Source organism: Puma concolor, chromosome B4 (assembly GCF_028749965.1).
Source record: "Puma concolor isolate L17-30 chromosome B4, mPumCon1.1.hap2, whole genome shotgun sequence".
NCBI lineage: Eukaryota > Metazoa > Chordata > Mammalia > Carnivora > Felidae > Puma > Puma concolor.
Genome location: NC_141673.1, coordinates 78,797,459 through 78,821,301, shown reverse-complemented (window position 1 = coordinate 78,821,301; position 23,843 = coordinate 78,797,459).

Here is a 23,843-nt window from a genome sequence, read left to right as displayed (position 1 = left end):
ACTGCAGTTGGGAGCCACTGGAAGTCTTGAAACAAGGACATGACAAGACCTGGAAGGCATTTTAAACAGATCAATTTAGAGCCATAAATTTGGGTAAAATACCTGCAACACGACTAACTGAAGAAGACTAGTATCTAGAGTATAAAAAGTACTCCCACAAGATATATGATAAAAGCCAAAAAATGCAATTGGAAAATCAGCAAAATCCCTGAGTCACCAGTTTCCCCAAAGAGGAAATCCAGATGGTCAATAAACATGTAAAAAATGTTCAGTCTCATTAGTCAACCAGGAAAATATGCTAAAACCACACACACACACAAATACCCATATAAGCCACCAGATTGTTAAAAGTAGAAAAAAAGAATCTGATATTATCAAAGAGCTTTGACAGTAGTAATGCAAACATTATGTAGGGAGACAGTGGAGAGCACCAGGGACTCAGGATAGAGTGTTCGTAATTAAAAGCCAGACAGAGGAAGGGGTGGGTCCTCAAAAGGAGATTGAGAAGGAGCAGCCAGTGAGAAGGGAGGGGAACAGAAGAGTGTGGCTTTAGGAAATCTTAGAGAGGAAGGTGTTTCAAAGAGATACTGCTCAGAGATCAATTATGATTTAGATGGAGAACAAATCATTAGATTTGGCAAGGTGAAGATGGGTGGCAGGTTTGATAAGGGATATTTTGTGGAGGAAGCAGGCAAAAGCCTGATTGACTTTACCTAGCCACACTGGGGAGTTGAATGCTCAGGGGCCACCATTTAGTTTGTTCACTTTCTTCTTTTTTACGGTTTGTCTGAAAAAATATCAAGAGACATATTGTTGACCACCAATTCTTTATAAAGCAGTGCACGTATGCCTTCTTACATGTAGCTAGCTGGTATCAGAACTAAATCCATCATACCCTTTCCAGTCCAAGTTACAAAATAGTGATAATCTTAAAAAAAAAAAAAAAAAAAAAGAGTTCTCCTTAAGCACTGGATTTTAATAATGAGCAGAACAAAAAGTCCTCTAGTACTTCTCCTTATACCACATATATGCCTAGAACTGACTCATTTTCTAGACATTTGTGATTAGTGGCATCATACAACTCTAAATAGAATATTTGCTAGCATGAACACAGAGCAGTAATTCCTCTTTCACATTAAATGCCATTGACATTATATGATGCCAAATGCACTGACATGGAATTTTGCCAGCAGCTTGTTTTGCTTTCTCTGAGCATATTTTCAAGAACTTTCTAGCTGGCTTTTACAAACCTTTTGACAACAGTGAGAACCACCTGGTTTAGTAAATAAGGAATGCAGCTCTGAATGAAATATTGGTAGTTTTGGTCTGTTTCTGACTTTAGCAAAAATAATTATTAAATTCTGTACTAAATTGCTTTGTTGTAGTAGTAAAAAATTTAATTGGTTTACCGGAGGTCACAATGTTACGCTAGAAATTGAAATGAAGGCATCATTAACTTCATGCCAAAACCTGACAAAGTTTCTTAGAAGATAGATAGCACAGTGTCAGAAAAAATAACTGCATTGCTGATTTTCATATATTCACCCTTACACTTCTATCCATATATTTTTTTACTTGTTTCTGTGAAATTACCACATTGGTCTCCTTCTAAAAATGGGCATCCTGTTCATTTTTTATATTTATGCCATTATGAACTTTAATATTTACATTGCTATTTTCATCATTAAAGTTTTGCTTTAGTGCTTCCCGAGTTCTTGATAACATTTAAACATTGGAGATATAAGACCACACAGTAGTAACCACACAAAACTTAAAGTGTGAAAATATTTTAAATCGAAATGAATTGCACCTGATAACTGAATATTAGTGGAGACAAATTGCCAAACACAGTTCTTATAGTTCATGTGGTATGCCAAAAATGGTATAATCACAAAGAATGTAGCAGGACTTATTATTTGAAGACAGTAGTATAAAGTTAGTATTTTTCCTTTTGGGGGGTAAATCACTCAAAAGTAAAGAACAGAATAAGAAAAACTATGAGACAAATCCTTAAATTACAAAATAAGTGGATGGGAGTGAGAGTATGGGAGGTTGTTAAGAGTGCAGATTTTAGAAAGATCTTATTAGATTTAGGGTTTCAGATTGGATTGGGGTCAGGGTTAGGATTAAATAGCAAAATATACTACTTAAAAGTTAAGGACATAGCTTAAATCTCTTGTATAGAGCCTAAATCTTTCATTTCAAAGGTAGGAATGCAATTCACAGGTTGGTTGTAGGAGCTTCCCTGGATCCACATGACTTCAAGAATCAGAGAAAGTGCAGCAACATATGTATCACATAGACAAGTTGTACCTTCAGAAAACAGTCTTTGTCTGTGACACTTGGGGAGAAGAGACTGCACTGTGAATATCCCTATATGGCCTATATCCATTTGCTGGGGAAAAGTTAAGGTCAAGCAAAATACTGGGTCATAAGCAAAATTCTTGTTGGTTTGGAAAACAGTAGATAGCCAGAGTAACAGGAAGCTGCCTGAATGCGCAGGAAGCCAGGAAGAACCGTGTAGGCCTGAGGAAGTGTTCCTATAGCAACACAATTGTTGTGCGTACCAACCCTTGGAATGGCAGCTATGTGGACAAGCTGAACCTGGGACACTCTTAAGCCAAAACCCAAGGAAGACTGAAGTGGTCTTGGCTGCTGACAGAAATAGAAACAACCATTATCTGGAGGAGAGCTCTCCAAGTTCGGTTCAGAGGACTCCCACAGATTATGACTAAGCACTGAACTCAGAAACAAGATTACCAAATACACAAGAAGGCAATAACCATGAGTAAGAGTCAGCAGAAACAAACTATCAATTTAGATTCCCCAAAGATTTCAAGTATTGGAATTTTATATATATATATATATATATATATATATATATATATATATATATATGTATATATATATATGTAACATGTATAAATAAAACATATGTATAAAAACATATATAAATATGTATAAATAAAATATATGTATTTATATATTTTTGAGGGACACCTGCGTGGCTCAGTCCTTTAAGCATCTGACTTCAGCTCAGGTCATGATCTCACAGTCATGAGTTTGAGCCCTGCATCGGCTCTCTGCTGTCAGCACAGAGCCTGCTTCAGATCCTCTGTCCCCCTCTCTCTGCCCTTCCCCTGTTCTTGTGTGCACGTGCTCTCTCAAAAATAAAACATTTTTAAAAAAGCAGCTGTGTGAACTGTTTAAATAAAGCATGTAATTTAAAAAGTGATCATTCAATTAAAAACATCCAGGAATGAACAGAAACATTTTGGGAACAATTCAAAAGAAACCAGAAATAAAAAATACAATTGTTGGCAGCAAAAACAAATAAGCAAACAAATAATAAACTGTAAAGAGATTAACTAGATAACTCAAGTGGGAGTTTATGAACCAGAAGATCTGTCTGAAGATCTGATCCAGAATGTAGTAAAGAGAAACAAGGAAATGGAAAATGTGAATAAAAAAAAAAGGTTAGAAGATATGGAAGATGGAATGATAAGATCTAACACTTAGAGTTCCACATAGAAAGAATGAGAAAGGAGGAGAAACAATATATAGAGATAATGGTTGTGAATTTTTTTCTAGAACTGATGAAAAACCATAAATCCACAGATCTTAAAAGCAAAGGGAAAAAATTAAAAATCTAATTCAAGAAAAAAATCACAGAAATAAAAAGATACTTGAGTCTGAAAATATAAAAGGGCAAATACTATTTTACAAAAATAGTCCCACATGGTCAATACCAACATATGTCCTCATAAAATTCTTAGATTTCAAAAATTAGCATTCTTTGAAAGTGAAAGAAAATAAATCACTTATAATGAGGAAAACAGGCTGACTTCACATTTTTCCACAATATTCATTCCTAGAAGACATTGTAGATAGAGCAATACAGATAAAATCCTCAAGGAAAGAGATGTGACCCAGGAATTATATATCCAGTCAAACTGTTGCTGAAGTATAAAGGTAAACAGTTCTGAAAACACAAGATCCTAGGGATAATGTTTCCGTTGACTCATTTGAAGATTTTGCCAGTGAACAATTTTTTATCAAACAATAGATAACTAGAAAGCATAAGGTAGGTAACATTAAGGATTGCTGATAAATAGGATTAAAGGTAAAAAACAAATATGGGTATTATATTTACTAAACAAAGATAAACATTAAGAAAGATAATATAATTAACTAAAATTGGGAAGTTATGGAGAAGAAAGGGAGGTGGAATGATGAGGCAAACTACTAATTAATTGTTGCTTAAAATTGGGCATTTATAATCCTGTCTAAAGAAGATTAGACATTGACAAAAATACCAAGTCATAATTATCAGAAGAATTGCATGTCATAGGGGCACTTGTACCCCAATGTTTATACCAGCACTCTCAACAATAGCCAAATTATGGAAAGAGCCTAAATGTCCATCAACTGATGAATGGATAAAAAAATTGTGGTTTATATACACAATGGAGTACTACGTGGCAATGAGAAAGAATGAAATATGGCCCTTTGTAGCAACATGGATGGAACTGGAGAGTGTTATGCTAAGTGAAATAAGCCATACAGAGAAAGACAGATACCATATGGTTTCACTCTTATGTGGATCCTGAGAAACTTAACAGAAACCCATGGTGGAGGGGAAGGAAAAAAAAAAAGAGGTTAGAGTGGGAGAGAGCCAAAGCATAAGAGACTGTTAAAAACTGAGAACAAACTGAGGGTTGATGGGGGGTGGGAGGGAGGGGAGGGTGGGTGATGGGTATTGAGGAGGGCACCTTTGGGATGAGCACTGGGTGTTATATGGAAACCAATTTGACAATAAACTTCATATATTGAAAAAAAAAAAAAAAAAGAATTGCATGTATAACCAAGCAAAATACCACACAGGAAATAATTTTTTAACCTTAAGAGCATGAATGATATCACAGTATAACAACTAAACAGTCATGGCATTCTTATGACTAAATAATTGTAATAATTATAATTATAATATAATTGTAAATAATTGTAATAATTATAAATGAGTTAAACTCATCCAGTAAAAGGGAAGAGTCGGATTGTATACAAAATAAAAGTAATTCTACACTGTAAAGAAAGAGAAACTTAAAACTGAAAGAAAAAAAGCATTAAATAAGACACTTCATATGCAAAAGGGTACAATTCACAGAGATAAGAATTAGGGATACCTAGGGGCGCCTGGGTGGCTCAGTCAGTTGGGTGTCCGACTTCAGTTCAGGTCATGATCTCACGGTTCATGAGTTCGAGCCTCACGTCAGGCTGTGTTGACAGCTCAGGGCCTGGAGCCTGTTTTGGATTCTGTGTCTCCCTCTCTCTCTCTGCTCCTCTCCTGCTCATGTTCTGTCTCTCTCTCAAAAATAAATAAAGATTAAAAAAAATTAAAAAAAAAAGAGTTAGGGATATCTATGTACATATGACATAGCATCAATATAAGCATAGTCCTTAAAGCAAAAGTTAAGGTCTACACAGAGAAGTAGACAGAAGCACATTAATGGCAGGATACTTCAATTCATCCCCCAAGTCCATGACAGATTAAATATACAAAGAAACAAATAAGGATATCATAGACTTAAATAACATAATATAGTAGAGTTATTAATCAATTTTGTGATTCTGAAAACAGAGAATATATCTCATATTTTCCCAATTAAACAGGAAACCTTAATAAATTCCAAAAACAAACAAAAACCAAACAGTACAGACAACTTTCTCTAGAAGCAATACAAGAAAACTAGAAGGCAATAGCATCACAAGGAAACAAAAGCCCCACTTGGAAAATAAAATATCTTGGGTTAAACAGCTCTTGGGCCCAAGGGAAAAATGGAATTGCAGACTATTTGGATAAAACAGTAATAAAAACATTACATATCAGAATTTATGTGTTACTGCTAAAAGAGTGTTCAGAGGAAAGTATTTTAAATATTTTTATAGTATATCACAATTTGGTTAGAATAGCTAGGGATTGTACTAGGGGATTTCAAAAACCTACTACATACATAAATATCCTATTTAATAAGCAAAAATCACTGGCAACAAAATTATAATCCAAAACTCAATGGAATTCTAGAAATCAAAGTGTCTTTCAAACTCTTACGATGTCAAAACAAAAATATGAGTCTGGATATTAGCAAGGCAAGTATTTATTAAGGGGGACTATTGCAATAGGGAGATACTCAAAACCTAAGCGAGAAACATCTCTGAGAAGGTGTGGGCAAGCAAAATTTTTATATGCACAGACCAGGGGACAGGTGACTGTGGAAAGAGGAAGGGGGACACTAAAATTGCAAGGAGGGTGGGTCTTGAACTTAATTAACTGTGTCAAATATTGCAAAAGCAGAAAGATCAAGGTAGGAAATTTTAGTTGGTGGTTAGGCACATGGGGTGGAGTTTGCATCTGAGACGGAGCAAACAATTACAGTGCAGAAAGTTTGCATAAAGGTCAGTGTCTAACTGTCTTTTAGCAAACTAACGTTACGTCAAGCATTAAGTTTGACCAGTTTTGTCACTGGCTATCAGTGGCTGCTTAAATGATTTTGTTTTTTAAGTGGATATAAATTGCATATGTATCAGGTCATGTTGATACAAACATATCCTAGACTATAGCTCTATAAATGTTCCAAAGTAGGTCTTATCCACAGGTCATTAAATTACAAAGCAGCTAGAATATTTCACCGTATTAACTAATAAGAAAGAATGAAGCATCCAAATGAAATTAAAGATCAGCAAAATAAATGTAAGAAAACAGAGAAGATTAAAAAGATAAAAGTAGAAACTACTTAATTATAAAATAAAAATGGTAGAATTAAATAATCCAAGAGCTGGTTGCTTGAAAAAAGAAAAAAAAAAAAACTTTTAAGTATGTTAATTAAGAAAAAAAGCACAAATATACATGATGCAATAATTTGGAAATTCTAGGTAAAATGGGTTTGTTTTAAGAAACTATAATATACCCAGGGTGCCTGAGTGGTTCAATCAATTAAGCATCTGACTCTTGGTTTTGGCTCAGGTTATCATCTCATGGTTCATGAGATTGAGTCCACATTGGGCTCTGTGCTGACAGCATGGAGCCTACTTGGGGTCCTCTCTCTCTCTCTCTCTCTCTGCCCCTCCCCATGCTCTCACTCACTTGCTCTCAAAATAAATAAATAAACCTTAAAAAAAAGAAAGTAGCTGTAATATGCCAAACTGATCTGCAAAGAAACTGAAAGTCTAAACAAATTAATTACTTAAAAGAAAGTATAAAGAGCTATCCCACACACACACACAAAAACACTTTTTATAGGCTGTTACACTGCAACCTTAAAGGATAGATAATTCCAAAATTATTTAAGGTATTCCAGCACACAGAGAAAGAAGAAACCTTCCAAGTTCTTTATATGAAACAAGAATAATTTAGATACTAAATCTGATAAAGACTATAAGGAAAGGAAATGCCCATTAATTTCACTTATTGATGAAATAATACTAAATAAAATATTAGGACATGGAATCATGCAATATCTTAAAAGAACAGTATGACAGAATGGGTTTATTTCAGGAATACAAAGGTGATTAAATATTAGGACATACATTTTATGAATAGATACAAAGAATATCAACTACAGACTTTGAAACAGGATTTGATCAAAACTTAAAATCTACTTTTGAATCAAAATGTTAATAAAAGAATAAGAATAGAATATACTACTTTAACATAAATCTATTTTAATGCCCAAGACAGCTTCTGTTTGATAGAAAAATGTTAGAAGCACTCCCACTAACAAAAAGTTTAAAAAATAATGACTACTATTTTCACCAACGTTTTCCTAGCTAATGCAATTATCTTTATAATTTGGGGAAAAATTAGAAGTTAAAAAATATTGGAAATAAGTATGCTGCTCCCATTCAACATTGTACTAGAGGTTTCAGCCAAGGCAATTAGGCAAGAAAATAAAATAAAAGGCATCTAGATTAAAAAAGAAGTAAAACTATTTCTATCTGCAGATGACATAGTTTTATATATATAGAAAGTCCTAGAGAATCTACAAATCCATGGGGGCTAATAAATGAGTATAGCAATGTTTCAGAGATACAGCATCAATATACAAAAATAATTGTATTTTTATGCATTAGTAATAACAATCCAAAATTGAAGAAAATACTTCCATTTACAATAGTATTAAAAAGAACAAGAAAGTTAATATAAATTTAACAAAAGAAGTGAATGGCTCATAGTTAAAAAATAAAACATCATTGAAAGAAATTAAAGAAGACTGGAAATTGAACAAACACTCATGTTTATAGATTGGAATACCTAATGTTAAGATGACACTACTCCCCCACATTAACCTACAATACAATGCCTGTCAAAATTCCAATCGCCTTTTTGCAGAAATGGAGAAGCTGGTCCTCAAGTTCAAGGGGCAAGGGGCCTTATAGAGCTAAAACATCTTGAAAAAGAAGCACAATATTCCAGTTATAAAAATAAGTAAGATAGGGGCGCCTGGGTGGCTCAGTTGGTTAAGTATCTGACCCAGCCGAAGTCATGATCTTGTGGCTCATGAGTTCGAGCCCCACATTGGGCTCTGTGCTGACAGCTCAGAGCCTGGAGCCTGCTTCAGATTCTGTGTCTCCCTCTCTCTCTCCCCCTTCCCCACTCATACTCTGTCTGTCTGTCTGTCTGAGAAATAAACATTAAAAAAATAAATAAGATATAGGGATATAATGAACAGCGTAGGGAATATAGTCAATAACACTGTTACAATTTTATATGATGACCGACTTATTATGGTGACTATTTTGTATATAAATATCAAATCATGTTATATACCTGAAACTAATACAACATTGTATGTAAATTATTTTTTCAATAAAAAAGACTTTCAGATGTATAACAAAAGAAAAAGTTCAAAGTTCAAACACACAATTCTCCATTTGAAAACTTACTTTAAAGCTCCAGTATTCAAGGCTATGTGGTACTAGCATAAGGATACACATACAGATGAATGGAATGAACTGAGAGTCCAGAAAAAAACCCATACACTTATGGTAAAATGATTTTCAATAAGAGTGTCAAGACAATTCAATGGGGGGAAAGAATAGTCTTTAATGAATAGTTCTGTGACAATTGGAATCTACAAACAAATGAATTTAGAACTTAAGTACCACCCACTATACACAAAAATTAACTGAAACCGGATTAATACCTAGATATAAGGGCTAAAGCTATAAGAAAACATAGATATAGATCTTTGTGACCTTGCATCAGTCAATGGTTTCTTAGATATGGCACCAAAAGCATAAGCAACAAAAGAAAAAAAATAGATAAATTGGACTTCATTAACATTAGAAATTTTTGTGCTTCCAGAACATTACCTAGAAAGTGAAAAGACAACCAAAGAATGGGATAAAGTGTTTTCAAGTCACATTTTAAAAAAATTCTGCAGGGGAAGAGTTACCATAAAGTAAGTCGAAAGGTAATGGCTACTTGAGGAAATTCATTTTATATTTGTATCACAAAGGGATAATTTTCCTAATATAAAAGAGCACCTACAATAACTAAAGGAAAAAACAACCCAATAAAAAATGGACAAATCATATGACCAGATAATTCACAGAAAAGGTAATACAAATGATTCAAACATAAAAAAAAAAGTAAACTTCTTTCACAGTAGAATGCTAGTTAATGTCCTGCTAAGTGATCATTTTTGAACTGTTTGATTAGCAGAGAAAATAATTTGATAATAATGTATTGTGTGGTTGAGCCTGTGGGGAACTAGGCACTCTAATTTCCATGAGAGGATGAATTGCCCCCATGAAGAGAGATTTTGGCAGTAACTTTAAAAGTTACAAATTCACATACCTTTTGACCCAACAGTTCTGTCTCTAGGAATTTGTCCTACAGATAGATTCAAATGTGTATGAACTTACATTTGTACAAAGTTATTTATTAAGATCTTAGTAGTTTAAAAAAGAAAACTTCTTTATGTCCATTCAAGAATTCTCTGAGCTGTATAAAAGAATGAGACTACTCTGTGTACTGAAATGGAAGGCTGCCATAGACATACTGTTGCATGTAGGTAACAAGTAAGGTGCAGAAGACTATAGCCTAAACCACTTGTCTAAAATGATCTGTGGTGTGTGTATGTGTGAGTGTGTTTTCTTACATGTTGTAAAATATCTCTGGGGGCTCCTGAGTGACTCAGTCAATTAGGCATCTGACTTTGGCTCAGGTCATGGTCTCGTGGTCGGTGAGTTTGAGCCCCGCGTCGGGCTCTGTGCTGACAGCTCAGAGCCTGGAGCCTGTTTCAGATTCTGTGTCTCCCTCTCTCTTTCTGACCCTCCCCCATTCATGCTCTCTCTCTGTCTCAAAACTAAATAAACATTAAAAAAAATGTTTTTTTAAATAAAGTATCTCTGGAAGGATACATAACAAACTGACCAATATTGGCTAGGGGATGTGGTTGTGGTGAGACTTTTTACTGTTTATCCTTTGACCTTTTTCAATTTTATGTTTTAAGTCATCTCTACACCCAAGGTGGGTCTCACTCACAATCCCTGAGATCAAGAGTCATGTGCTCTACCGACTGAGCCAGCCAGGTGCCCCAACTGTTTTCAGTTTTGAATCATGAAAATCATAATCTATTTTTAAGATAATGAACTAAGAATATAAGAGGATTTCTGTAAAAATAAGTAATGAATCTTTAAAAAAATTTTTTTAATGTTCATTTTTGAGAGTGTGATAGAGCATGAATGGGGGAGGGGGAGAGGTGGGGGTGGGGAGGGACATAGAATCTGAAGCAGGCAGGCTCCAGGCTCTAAGCTGTTAGCACAGAGCCTGACTTGGGGCTAGAACCCACGAACTATGAGATCATGACCTGAGCCAAACTCAGACGCTTAACTGACTGAACCACCCAGGTGCCCCCAAGAAGTAATTAATCTTAACCTCACATTTATGAACTATGTGTGAACAAAATTACCTCTTTGCTTTTTCCCCCTGAAATGGCCAACTTTTTTTGAATATTTGATAAACCACCACTAGTTGACTACTCTTTGAGCAATTCTGTCCTAGAACATTAAACATTAAGATCCCAAAGAGTCCACCACAGATGGACTCAGGATCTGTCTATATTGCCTTAGGACTAAGTATTATATTCTTATACCAGAAATTAAATGGGATCTTATTTAGAGAAATTTAGTTCTTAATTCAATTCAATAAATATTTGTTGAAAACCCATTACGTAATGTAACTTGTTATGGAGAGATGAATGTATCATGGCTACCATTCTTAAGAAGCCCACAACCGTGCTAAAATACCAAACTATACTTAGCCATATAAAATACGTTCCAAAGATCCTAGCAACACCATGGCAACTGGCTAAAATAGCCTTTTATAACACCTCTGTGCCTAAGTTTACACCTGAGAAGATATACATAAAATTGTTATTAGCAATTACCTCTATTGGGTGGGGTTAGTAGGAAGCAGATCAGGACTTGTAAGTTTTTAAATATTAAGAAAATGAAGATGGTGGCATCATGAGTGATTTCATTTAGTTTTAGGATTTTTGTTTTTCAAATGTAAACATAGGAACAAATCAAGAGTTTTAAAAAAAACAAATAGAAGGGGTGCCTTGGTGGCTCAGTCAATTTAAAGTCCAACTCTTGATGTTGGCTCAGGTTATGATCTCGCGGTTTGTGGGTTCAAGTCCCACATTGGGCTCTCTGCAAAGCCCACTTTGGATCCTGTGTCTTCCTCTCTCTCTGCCCCTTCCCCATTCGTGTGCTCGCTCTCTCTCTCCCTCTCTCAAAAATAAATAAATATTAAACACATAAAATTATTTCTTCCCATAATGAAAACAAATTCTTATATACTGCTTTTCCAACAACCTTCACTTAACAGTATCAAAACTTGGCACTTTGTGTTTTCCTTGACCCTTGATAAATTAAGAATAAGTTTGTCTTAAGAAGAATGTATAATATTTCAAAGGATGAGATCATCAACCAAAATGTGAAACCTAGACACTGAATTTATTGTTTACTTAAGTAAGGGAAGGCTGTGCTGATCAGACACAGTCTCACTGAGCAAAGCAAATACAGGTTTTATGGGAAATTTTGTTTGGGGAGGTATTGGTCACTGAGGAAGGAGTAGCTGAAAATCAGCCTTAGAGACATGGGTTATAGAAGCATGTTTCCTGTTCCTGAGGTGTGTTTACTGAAGTTGTCACTTGTCAGTTAAATAGTTTTTAAAACCAGCTTTGGTGTTTGTTACCATGGCTATAAAAATATCCATCTTTTCCTAGGTTCCTGGGGATATTTTTTTATTCTTAAAAAATAAGTTATGGGGCACCTGGGTGGCGCAGTCGGTTAAGCGTCCGACTTCAGCCAGGTCACGATCTCACGGTCCGTGAGTTCGAGCCCCGCGTCGGGCTCTGGGCTGATGGCTCAGAGCCTGGAGCCTATTTCCGATTCTGTGTCTCCCTCTCTCTCTGCCCCTCGCCTGTTCGTGCTCTGTCTCTCTCTGTCCCAAAAATAAATAAACGTTGAAAAAAAAAAATTAAAAAAAAAAAAATAAGTTATGTCTCTTTTTGCCTGCCCTGGATTTAAAAACTAGAGGTTATCTTACACTAAAAGGAAACAATTTCCTTAGTCTAACCATAATTTGTTATTAAAAGGTCTTAATACAGTGTATTCATTTCCTATTGCCAGTGTAACAGATTACTGCATATTTAGTGGTTTGAACAACAAGAATTTACTGTTTTATAGTTCGGTAGGTTAGAAATCTGACACAGGCCTCACTAGGCTAAAACTAAGGTGTCGGAAAGGCTGCATTCCTTCTGGTCTCAGGGGAAGATGCTGTTTCGTTTTCCAGCTTCTAGGGGTTGCCTACATTCCTTGCCTCACCGCCCCCTTCCTCCTCCTCCAAAGCCAGCAACATAGCATTCCTTTGACTCTGCTTCCGTTGTCACATATTTCTCTGATCCTTCCTTCTACCTCTCTCTTTCCCTTATAGGGACTTTTATGATCACATTGGGTCCAACTGGACAATCCAGGACATTCTCCCCAAATCTGGTTGAAGGGAGGTCCAAGACTGGTATGGTAGCTCAACACCACCACCAACTGACCCTTCTGTCTTGCTGTATACCATACTTGGCAATGACCGGTCAGACTCCAGAATCATGCATGTGTTCCAGGCAAGAAGCATGAAATGGAAGAGGCGGTACCAGAAATAGTATTCAGCTTACATTTCATTTGCCAGAACTGAGTTATAGGACCACCTCTAATGGCAAGGACATCTGAGAAGGTAAGTTAGCTTTCTTACATCTCTAAAAAGGGAAGGAAAATGGAGATCCGTGTTGGAACAAGGGATAGATGCGCTAACCTACCAGAATGACTGCAAGAACTAGATGAACTTAACAAAGAACTTTGTCCGGTTACTGAAGAGCAGGGACCAGGTGCTAGAATTTTAGTGGACGACTTGCTACATGTGTTAGGTAATACCTGGTGACAGGTTAGGTGTGGCTTCTACTCTCCTCCACTCCTCAGGGCTGAGTCACAAGAGATGAGGGCAAACCTGATGCAGACAGTTTCACCTTAGGACAGCCACCCCATCTGTTCCCTCCCCGTGTTACGCGTGTGTAATCCCCTGCTTGTTACACAGTCTCTTCAGGAGCAAATGCCAAGTCACATGCCTCCCAGTGCAGCTGCAACCCATCAGTGAGATTTCACAATGAATGCTTCTGTAAACCAGGTGCAATCTGACCTGCTAACATTCCACGTTTATCTTACTTTGCTACATTCTGGAGAGCTGAGTGGCAAGAAGGCAAATCTAAGGTCATATCCCCAGGGTCCCTTGGTCTGATGTAGGAGTTCAGACCAGCTGAAACCCCTTTTCTTGCAGGAACCAAGTACCTAAAAAAAATCATCCCTTTCTTCCTCTCCAATTCAGAATCAGTTGAAAGAGATACAGAATCAGACAAATGAAGGTCAAACTATCAGCTTCATAAAGCTGACTGGAAGACACGGCCAAGTGGGCACTCTCACACTTTTCCCAGAGTTATCCAGTAGTCACTGGCACAGTGGAACAACACAGTCTTCCCAGTGGAATAAAGTCCCCGGAGAGGAAAGCTGACACGCTGTCTGCAAAACACTGGACTAGAGAGGGTGGGGGAAGGGCTGAGCTGTTTATTCTCCCCAGCTTCCCTAGGGAGGAGTAAATGAGGGGTGGAGAGAAGCTCAGTAATTCTCAGTTTTCCAGGAAGTTTGAGGTCACCAGGGAACAAATGAGCAGCCAGGTTAGAAAATCGTTTTGGTCTAGTTCAAATTACTGTGTATGGAAACACAAGGGGTGGAGAGAACTCTTTTTCCCTATATCTAGGAAAGCTCATTTTGTGTTTGTGTGTGCGTTGTTTTTCTTCTTTTTTCCTAATGTTTATTTCTGAGAGAGAGAGAGAGGGAGAGAGAGAGAGAGAGCTAGAATGAGTGGGGGAGGGGCAGAGAAGAGGGACAGAGGATCTGAGATCTGAAGCTGGTTCCTCGCTGACAGCAGAGAGCCAGATTTAGGGCTCAAACTCATGAACTGTGAGATCATGACCTGAGCTAAGATGCTCAACTGACTGAGCCACCCAGGTGCCCCTGTTGTTTTTCTTTTTAATTAAACTTTTTTTTTGAGATAATGGTAGATTCACATACAGTTGTAAGAAATAATGCAGAGAGATCCCATCCAGCTTTCTCCGGTGGTAACATTTTGCAAAACCGTAGTACAATGTCACAACCAACATATTGACATTGATACAGTCAAGGTACAGATTATTTCCATCAACACAAGGACCCTTCATCTCGCCCTTTTATAACCATGCTCATTTCTTGTCCCCCACACTCCAGAAAGGGTTGGTTTAATGCGCTCTACTGTTTTCATAAATGGTAGATTTCCTCTGATGTATTTTCCTTCCTTTTAATACACAGCAAATAAAGACACTTGCTTTCAATTTCTTTGTATCAGTAGGACTGTCTTTAGGCACCAAAAACGTTTTGCCTCTAGGCTTGTGTTAACACTCTTTTTGTTTGAGAGTCATATTACCTAGTCATATTACCTACAGTCATAAAACATTTCTCTGGGGAAAGGTGTGGGTAGGAAAATAAGTTCATTCATAAAATATCCTTCAGACATTCTTCACTAAGTTTGTAAATACCATGATCAATATAGATTTCATTTTTCCTTTGTTCAATCTCTGGAGCAGATTTTATTTTTAAGATGGTTGTGAAAATGAACTGTCTCCCTCCTGCTTAAGTCTTCAATAGCTAAATAGTGTTCTTTGATTGTATCAGAAACTAAAACACAATTAGAACTTTATTTTTTCTTTGTGGACCCATCATGACATACCTCAGTTTCTCAGGACATGTCTCTCACTGGGTTTACTTCATAGAATTTCTGGAATCATCTCAGAAGACTCCCAGAAATACCCTCACCCCACCTGTTTCACCACCCTGTCCCTCCAGTTCTCCTGGTTTTGAAGTCCCCTTCTGGCCTTACGTTTCTTTTTTTTTTTTTTTTTTTAAGTTTATTTATTTATTTTGAGAGAGAGAGAGCATGTGAACAGGGGAGGGGCAGAGAGAAAGGGAGAGAGAGGGAGAGAAAATTCCAAGCAGGCTCCGTGCTGCCAGCAGAGAATCCGATGTGTGGCTCGAACCCACGAATGGTGAGATCATGACCTGAGCCAAAATCAAAAGTCAGATGCTTAACTGACTGAGCCACCGAGGCACCCCTGGCCTCACTTTCATCCCTAGCTTGGAGGCCCTACCACCCATCATCATTTGCAGGCTTCCTGACCCTCTCACATTCTTACTCTCCTGTTCCACCTGTACTGTAACCCCCAGACAATTGTCTTCTTCATTCCCATTAGGAGGCAACTTGGCAAAGAACATACCATATTAGGTTTTACATGTGACAAATATAGATTCAGATCTTAATTCTGAAGCTTTTATTCTTTTATCTACAGCAGACATTTATTAATTTTTGCTCACCATCATCCAACCCCTTTTCTTTTGGCAACAGCATCACAATTCTTTAGTGAATTACCTGTCCAACCCTCTAGGCTTGGAGGCAGCTCCCCTAAGCATATGAGCCTTGCTAGGACAAACAGTTTCTGTCTCTCTGGAACTGGACTCTGGAATGGAGTGATCCAAAGCATTAAGTGATTCACATAGGCAGCTATTTGTTTCTACTACCAAGACCTGTGAAAACATTTTGTCCTTTACATACTGGTTCATTAGCCTCCCCTTTGTTTTGATAGCTTGCACATATCCTTTCAATGAAATTGCTTTTTATCTTCTATTAGCCAGAATAATTTTCTGTTGTTTGCAACCATGAGACCCTAATGTGCTAGCGGTAGAAGCTTATATTAGTGCCTTAAATTCTGTGTAATCAAGACAAATTACATATACATACATGGATGTCACGAGCATTAAATGTGAAAACAAACCTAATGGTTCTGGCATGTAAGAGCCACAATAAATCCATGACCTCTAAATTCAGGTGAAACTCCAACAGAGCTTGGCAATCTTTATTTGTTCTGGGCCATCTGCTTCTCCAAAATTCCCTCAGCAGATTTTACAAACATTTATAATTTTCTTCAAGCTGCCCATTTAGCCTCCCACTCAGTCTCAACAGCCTGTCTTAAGCATAACAGGAGAATGTCAAGGAGACAGAGGTACTAGGTTTGCAGAACCTTGGAAGGTTTTATTGATCTTGTGATTCATGCCAGTGTTGTGATGTCTCAAACCTAGCTCGTGAGAATAAACTTTTGAAAAACCATATATGATCAAAGCCATTCCAGATTGACAATGTTGATGACAACAATGGTAAGAGTCTCCTTTCCATTACCTACATCCTATAATAAGTAATACTTGGAGTGCTTCAGTGGTTCCTTTGGCATATAGGTACCACTGTGCAATATGCAGACTTAGACTGGGCAGATGGATGGAGTGGGGTTGCTCTGCTGTTGAAATTCTTACTCTTAATTTGATGATGGTGGACTTGAAGGTCATATCTGCTAGCTTACCTTCTAACGTAGGCTTCTGGTATGTGTGGAAGTCAGTACTATTCAGTCTTTGAACAGCTGTTAGGATCAGAATGCTCCTGGTTTATTCCAGTACTAGAGACACTATTGGAAACTTTTTGTGCCTTTTTCCCAAACATCAGAATATCAAGATTACATGTGGCTCTAAATAATTAATGTAGTAAAGGATGCAAATTATGTCTTTTTTAATTGACATATAATTAACATACAGTGGTGTATTAGTTTCAGGTGTACAATATAATGATTCATCAGTTCTGTACATTTCTCAGTGGTCAAGATAAGTATACTCTTAATCCCCTTATTAATATTTCATATTTTATATTTCACCTGTGAATTATGTCTTGGTTATAAGAGTCTATAAAGCATTCTCAAAATAATAAAAATACAAGCATATCAGTGTAAAACAACATCAGCCATAAATTTATGCAATCTCAATAAGTAAAAAAATAGTGCTATAAGAGAAAGGAATCCTGACTGACTTCCAAAGGTAGTTTCAGAGTATCTAGAGCCAAACCTTGTATTTTCTTATTAATTTCTAGATAAAGAAGCTTTTTGTATATACTTTTCTCTTTCCTTCCCTTCCCCCTCACTTTTCCTTATTCTTCCCTTCCTTCCTTTCTTCTTCTCTGCCTTTTCACCATAAATAATCTAGAGCTAGCATTAAGTTTGTTAGACATGGCATTTTCTCAGTACATATGTTGTAAATATTCTATTTATTTGTTTGTTTATTTATTTATTTATTTTCCCACTTGAGAGAGAGTATGCATGCACAAGCAGGGGAGAAGGGCGGGGGGGCGGGGAGAGAAAGAGAGAAAGAGAGAGAGAGAGAGAGAGAGAGAGAGAATAGAATCTCAAGCAGGCTTCACTCTGAGCATGGAGCCAAACATGGGGCTTGATCCCATGGCACTGGGATTATGACCTGAGCTGAAATTGAGCCAACCAGGCACCCCATCACATTTTTTCTATTTAAAATTTTGTTTTATTTTACAATTCTCTCCCCCCACAACTACTAAAGTTTTTCAATGTTTTCATATTTTTCCCTGGATGAAACATAATTTTTCTTCTTCTTTTTATTTTTTTAAATGTTTATTTATTTTTGAGAGAGAGAAAGAACATGAGCGGGGAGGGTCAGCGAGAGAGGAAGACAGAGAATCCCAAACAAGCTCCATCCACGCTGTCAGTGCAGAGCCTGATGTGGGGCTTGAACTCAGGAACTGTGAGATCATGACCTGAGCCAAACTCAAGAGTTGGATGCTTAATGGACTGAGCCACCCAGGCACCCTGAAACATGAGTTTTTCTTGTGATCCCTGATCAGTTTTATGCCTTAGAACCACAGTAGCACTTGCTGGCTGGTTTCTGGCAGTCTCTTGACTAGATGGGCTTAAAGTACAGAGATGGTTACATTAGCCTTAGAATGAGGCTCTGGAGGCTCCAAGATACGAAGAAATTCTGGGTGCTCAGTCTCAATGCCAGTGACTTCACTGGCAAAAATAAGGTTTGTGGCTTGAATAAAAGGAAACACCTAAGCATCTGACGTCTAGTTTTGCCCGTGAGAGGAGCACATACCAACGTGGAAATGTTCAATGTTTCTGACCCTGTGGGCATATGTACAGCAGGCTGCTGCCTGGGACCATGTGTCTGGGCATCATGACGTTATTGAACATGATGAACTCTTGCTTATAGCACATTTATATGGTGGAAATGTGAGGATGTGAGGACGGCACGAGTAGGTGCAGTAACAACAGCTGCGGGTTGTGGACCCAGCGTCTGTGCTAACAACACACGGTGGGACGTGACTCAGAGTGTGGTCTCGTGACAATAGTTTGGGAGCAGTTTAGGTCTGAAACCCTGAGCATTCCAGGGAGAAGCTGGTCTTCGCTGGACAGTTTGTCCAGGAGGACAGAATGTGGCAAGGTCCTGGGAGCCTTGGCACAGCCACCGTGAAGTATCTGAAGGTGGTGCTGGCGAATGGGAGTTGATTATGAAGCTGCATGCAGCTCTTGATTTTACCAATCTCTGCATGAACTGATTTTGACAGTGAGCTGCTGACTCTTCTTTATGTTGAACTAAAATGGTGAATAATGGCTTGGTGGATAAATTGGTGGCTTCTCCTAGGAAGACAGGGAAAGCCTTTGCTGGGATCACACTCCATCATGCCTTTGCACTAAAGGTTGTGCCAAATGGATAAAACTCTGTTTGGAGATAAGGTTTCCTTTAGAATACTTTTTTTTGGGATGCCTGGGTGACTCAGTTGGGTGAGTGTCTGACTTCAGCTCAGGTCATGATCTCACAGTTTGTGAGTTCGAGTCCCACATCGGGCTTGCTGCTGTCAGCAGGGAGCCTGCTTTGAATCTTCTGTCCCTTTCTCTCTGTGCCCCTCTACCACTTGTGTTCTATCTCTCTCTCTCTCTCTCTCAAAAAAAAAATATCTATATCTATATCTATATCTATATCTATATCTATATCTATATCTATATCTATATCTATATCTATATCTATATGTATATATAATACTTTGTTTTTTTATTAAGGTTTCCCCTTAAGGTTTCCCCTCCCAATTACAAGTTCTCAGAAGTAACTGATCTCCTCAAACTGAGTCAACACATCTATCTATTGAGAAACCTGTGGGGCTTTCATAGTCTTAAGCAAGGAGTTGGTTATAATGGTGTGAAGTTCAAGAAAGAGAAGGAATCTGGAGATTTAGATTTGGCAGTTAGCTGCATACAGATGGTAGCAAAAGCCACTGGAATAGAAAAAAGGGAGAGTGTTTAAAATAATAAGAAAAAGAGGTGAGGGTTGAATTGCAGAGAATACCAATACTTACAGAGAGGTAAAGGAAAAAGGTCAGCAATGGAAGTAAGAAAGTCATGAAATTAGAACAAAAGCCAGGGAGGAATGGTGTCACAGCAGCCAAGGGAAAAGAAATTCATGGAAAACAAATGACGCAGAGATTAAGTAAGGACTGAAAATGTGTTGAAATTTACATTTTTAAATGTTTATTTATTTTTGAGCAGAGAGAGAGGGAGACAGAGAATCTGAAACAGGCTCCAGGCTCTGAGCTGTCAGCACGGAGCCCGATGCAGGGCTTGAACACACGAGCAGTGAATTCACAGCCTGAGCCGAAGTCAGATACTTAACCAACTGAGCCACCCAGGCGCCCCAAATGTATTAGAATTTTAAATGAAGAACGCCTAGTAATGTTCCAGTGACCTGGGATTACAGTTCCATTGGACAGGTTGGGGTGCAGGTCAGATTTCTGTGGACCAGGTGAAGAAGTGTAAGCGTGTGTGGATTTCTCTTTCAGGAATTCAGCCATGGAGACTGACTGGTAACTAGAGTTGAACTAGGAAGAACAGTTTAGGAAGGACTTTGTTTTTTCTTTTTTCCCAAGAAGGTATACAAGTGAAGTTTCAGAGGATAGTGTCAGAGTGTCTAGAACCAAGATAGAAGAAGAGCTAGTAAGGACAAAGTAGTTTAAGTTGAAAGAGCACAAGGGTGATGGGAGCCAGAGAAGAGAATAAAGGATACAAGGGAAGGGAGGTAGCCAGGCTCCAGGATGTCCCCCTATGAGCCCTGCATCCCCGGATTCACACCCTTGTGTCACCTCCTCCCATATAGTATCAGGGATGGTCTTTGTGACCGATTGGATACAAGAAAAATGGTGCTATGTCACTTCTGAGATGAGGTTATAAAAGACACTGTAGTTTCATCTTGGTGCCTTCTCTCTCCCTCGTCATTTGCTCTGGGGGAGGCCAGCTGCCATTGCATAAGCAATCCTATGGAGAGGGCACACATGGTGACGAGCTGAGGCTTCTTGCTGACAACCAAGTGACAGGCTTGGGAGGGGATCCTCCAGCTCCATTAAGTCTTCATATGACCGCGGCGCTGGTGACAGTTTGGCTGTAACCTCATGAGATATTCTGAGGCAGCAACACTCAGCTAAGCTGTTCCCAGATTCCTCACCATTTGAAATGGTGTGAGATAATAAGTGTTTATTGTTTTAAGCTGCTAAGTCTCCGTAATTTGCTATGCAGTGTAGGGGAGGAAAAAGTTTTCTTCAACCCTGTTAAGGTCCCTGGCTGGGTCTGAAAATTAAACCGGCAAAGACAGATTAACAAGAGAAAAGCATACAAATTTAATACAAGTGTTATGTGACACAGGAGCCTTCATAAGGAAATGAAGACCCAAAGAAACAGACCTCAGTATTTTGATGCTAGGTTTGCTGGAGAGTGGATTGTTGTGGAGGAATACGATAGATGAAGGGAGTATGAGGTAACTGTAGTAGCATACTTAGCAAGGCCTGTTTGCTCGGATTCTTCTTAGTGTCCTTTTGTCTTTGGAGATAAAGATGCTCCTTTCCACCACATTTAGGGAAGGCGCCTCTCACATGAGGGCTTTATGACCCGTTTCAAGGCAGAAGGGTAGGAAGAAGGTCAGAGTGATCTTGCTTCTGCTTGTTTTCTCAAACTCCTTCAGCTTAAAACACTCAGTACTCATATTTTGGGATAGCGTGTTCTGAACCCCATCTGCATAAGTAGATAAATAATACAGGAGGGATTGGCTTTGGGCAGGAGGATGTTCTTTGCTTTCTCTGAGACGTTATCAAGTCTGGTCATTTTTACAAGTTCTTCTTTAAGCTTATCTTTTATTGCTTACACTTGGTATCTTAAAATATTTCACATTCTAACTTACAACTAGACTTTAACTATTTTTATTACTCAAAAAAACCACATTAGAATCTCCTACTTTTTTGTAACATCCCATTGGAATTTGTCTATACTACCTCTTAGCTAGTATCCATTTAATGATTCATTTGAAAAATGTTTAAACTTTAGAGAATGTTATAATGTTATAAACTTTAGAGAAAGCAGTGGTTACTTTTAAAATAGTAGAGTGACAGATGAGCTATTTGCTAGTATATCCAAATTATCCAACAATAAGGCTTTACTGAACAAAGCGGTATGGGTGTTAGCATAAAAGCATGAACAAATACCCAAATAGTATACTTGCGAAGTTAATAATTCAGGCAGAAAAAAATGATACATACAGAGAACCCATGCATGCCTGAAGAACAATCTGAGAACAAATCAAATCAAAGTTGTGTTCAAAGCAAAAATCATGTTTGCATGACGAACAGTAGAGTATCAGTGAAGACAAATGATACCCTTGATCACAGAACAACGAGAAATTCTTCCAGCAAGTGAGCGTAACTGCCAAATGGGATCATATAAAAGAAGTATGAAGGGAAAACTAATTTTGAGGATATAACCAGGTGGAACTGAAGCTGATTCTTGAAGTTCTGCTTCAGGTCATCCAAGAGAGTTGTGCCCCGCTTTTAACCATTAATGATAAGTATAAGATTCATGCAGGAGCGCCTGTGTGGCTCAGTTGGTTAAGCATCAGACTTCGGCTCAGGTCATGATCTCATGGTTCGTGAGTTCGAGCCCCATGTCGGGCTCTGTGTTGACAGCTGGGAGCCTAGAGCCTGCTTTAGATTCTGTGTGTCCCTCTCTCTCTGCCCCTCCCCTACTCATGCTCAGTCTCTCTTTCTGTCTCAAAAATAAACATTAAAGGGGCGCGTGGGTGTCTCAGTCAGTTAAGTGGTTAAGCATCTGACTTCGGCTCAAGGCATGATCTCACAGTTTGTGGGTTCCAGCCCCACATCAGGCTCTGTGTTAACAGCTCAGTCTGGAGCCTGCTTCAGATTCTGTGTCTCCCTCTCTCTTTTCCCCTCCCCCACTCTCACTCAAAAATAAACAAACATTAAAAAAATAAACATTAAAAAAACTTTTAAGTAAAAGATTCATACATAAACAATTATTCTGCTGGTGGATGTGACTTATTGCATTAATAAACTTGTGAATTTTCAGTCATTTCCATTATTTGTCTCAGACCGTTACTCTTGTATTCATTTTAGGAAGGATTTATATGCAAACCATTGTACAAATTTTAAAATGCCAAATATGCCTCAAAGAAATGAAAGACAGTGGGTTTTTTTCCTTAACAAAAGAGGTCTTTTTTGTTTTGGTTTCTGTTTTTGTTTTTCATTTTTTTATTGTTATCTATTCTCCTTTGTTGTATTTTGGGTTTCCCTAGCTTGGAGCAGGATGGACCACAGTGAGAGTCTGGAGCTTGGCAGGGTCATGGGACCAGGCAAAGGTGACAAGATTAACCGGCCCTTCTGTCAGTACAGAGAAGGGTTTAACAAGGTGGACAAGGCATAGTTTTCATGGTTTCCCGTTAATACTCTATAGGAAAAATTACAGTACTTGGATATGGAAGATCTTGATTTGAATTCTGATTTTACTATTTAGTAGCTATGTGATACTGAGCAAGATATTTACCTCTCTGAGTCTCAGTGTCTCCCCCACAAAGTAGAGCTAAAAAAAACCCTGCCATTATTACATTCTATTTTTTTTCTTAAAAGTCAAATGAGCCCTGTATGAAATATTTGTGAAGCTATTTTTTAAATCTATAAACATTATTATTTTTATTGTTGATACTATTATCGTTTCTTCTTACCTTGAATTTTTGTGTTCTTGGCAAAAGCTTGAATGGTCTTTAAGTCTTGAATGCACTAGAGAAAGGCTAACAGCTAATGCTAAAAAAAAAGGAAACAAAATCATGTCTTTTAAACAAAATTATTAACACATTTGAAATTAATTTTTGAGTCAAAAAATAATGTCTAAAACAAGTCTTTATCACTGGAAAATATTAAATATTTATTTCTTTTATTAAAACTTTTTAAAAATGTTTTATTTATTTGTGAGAGA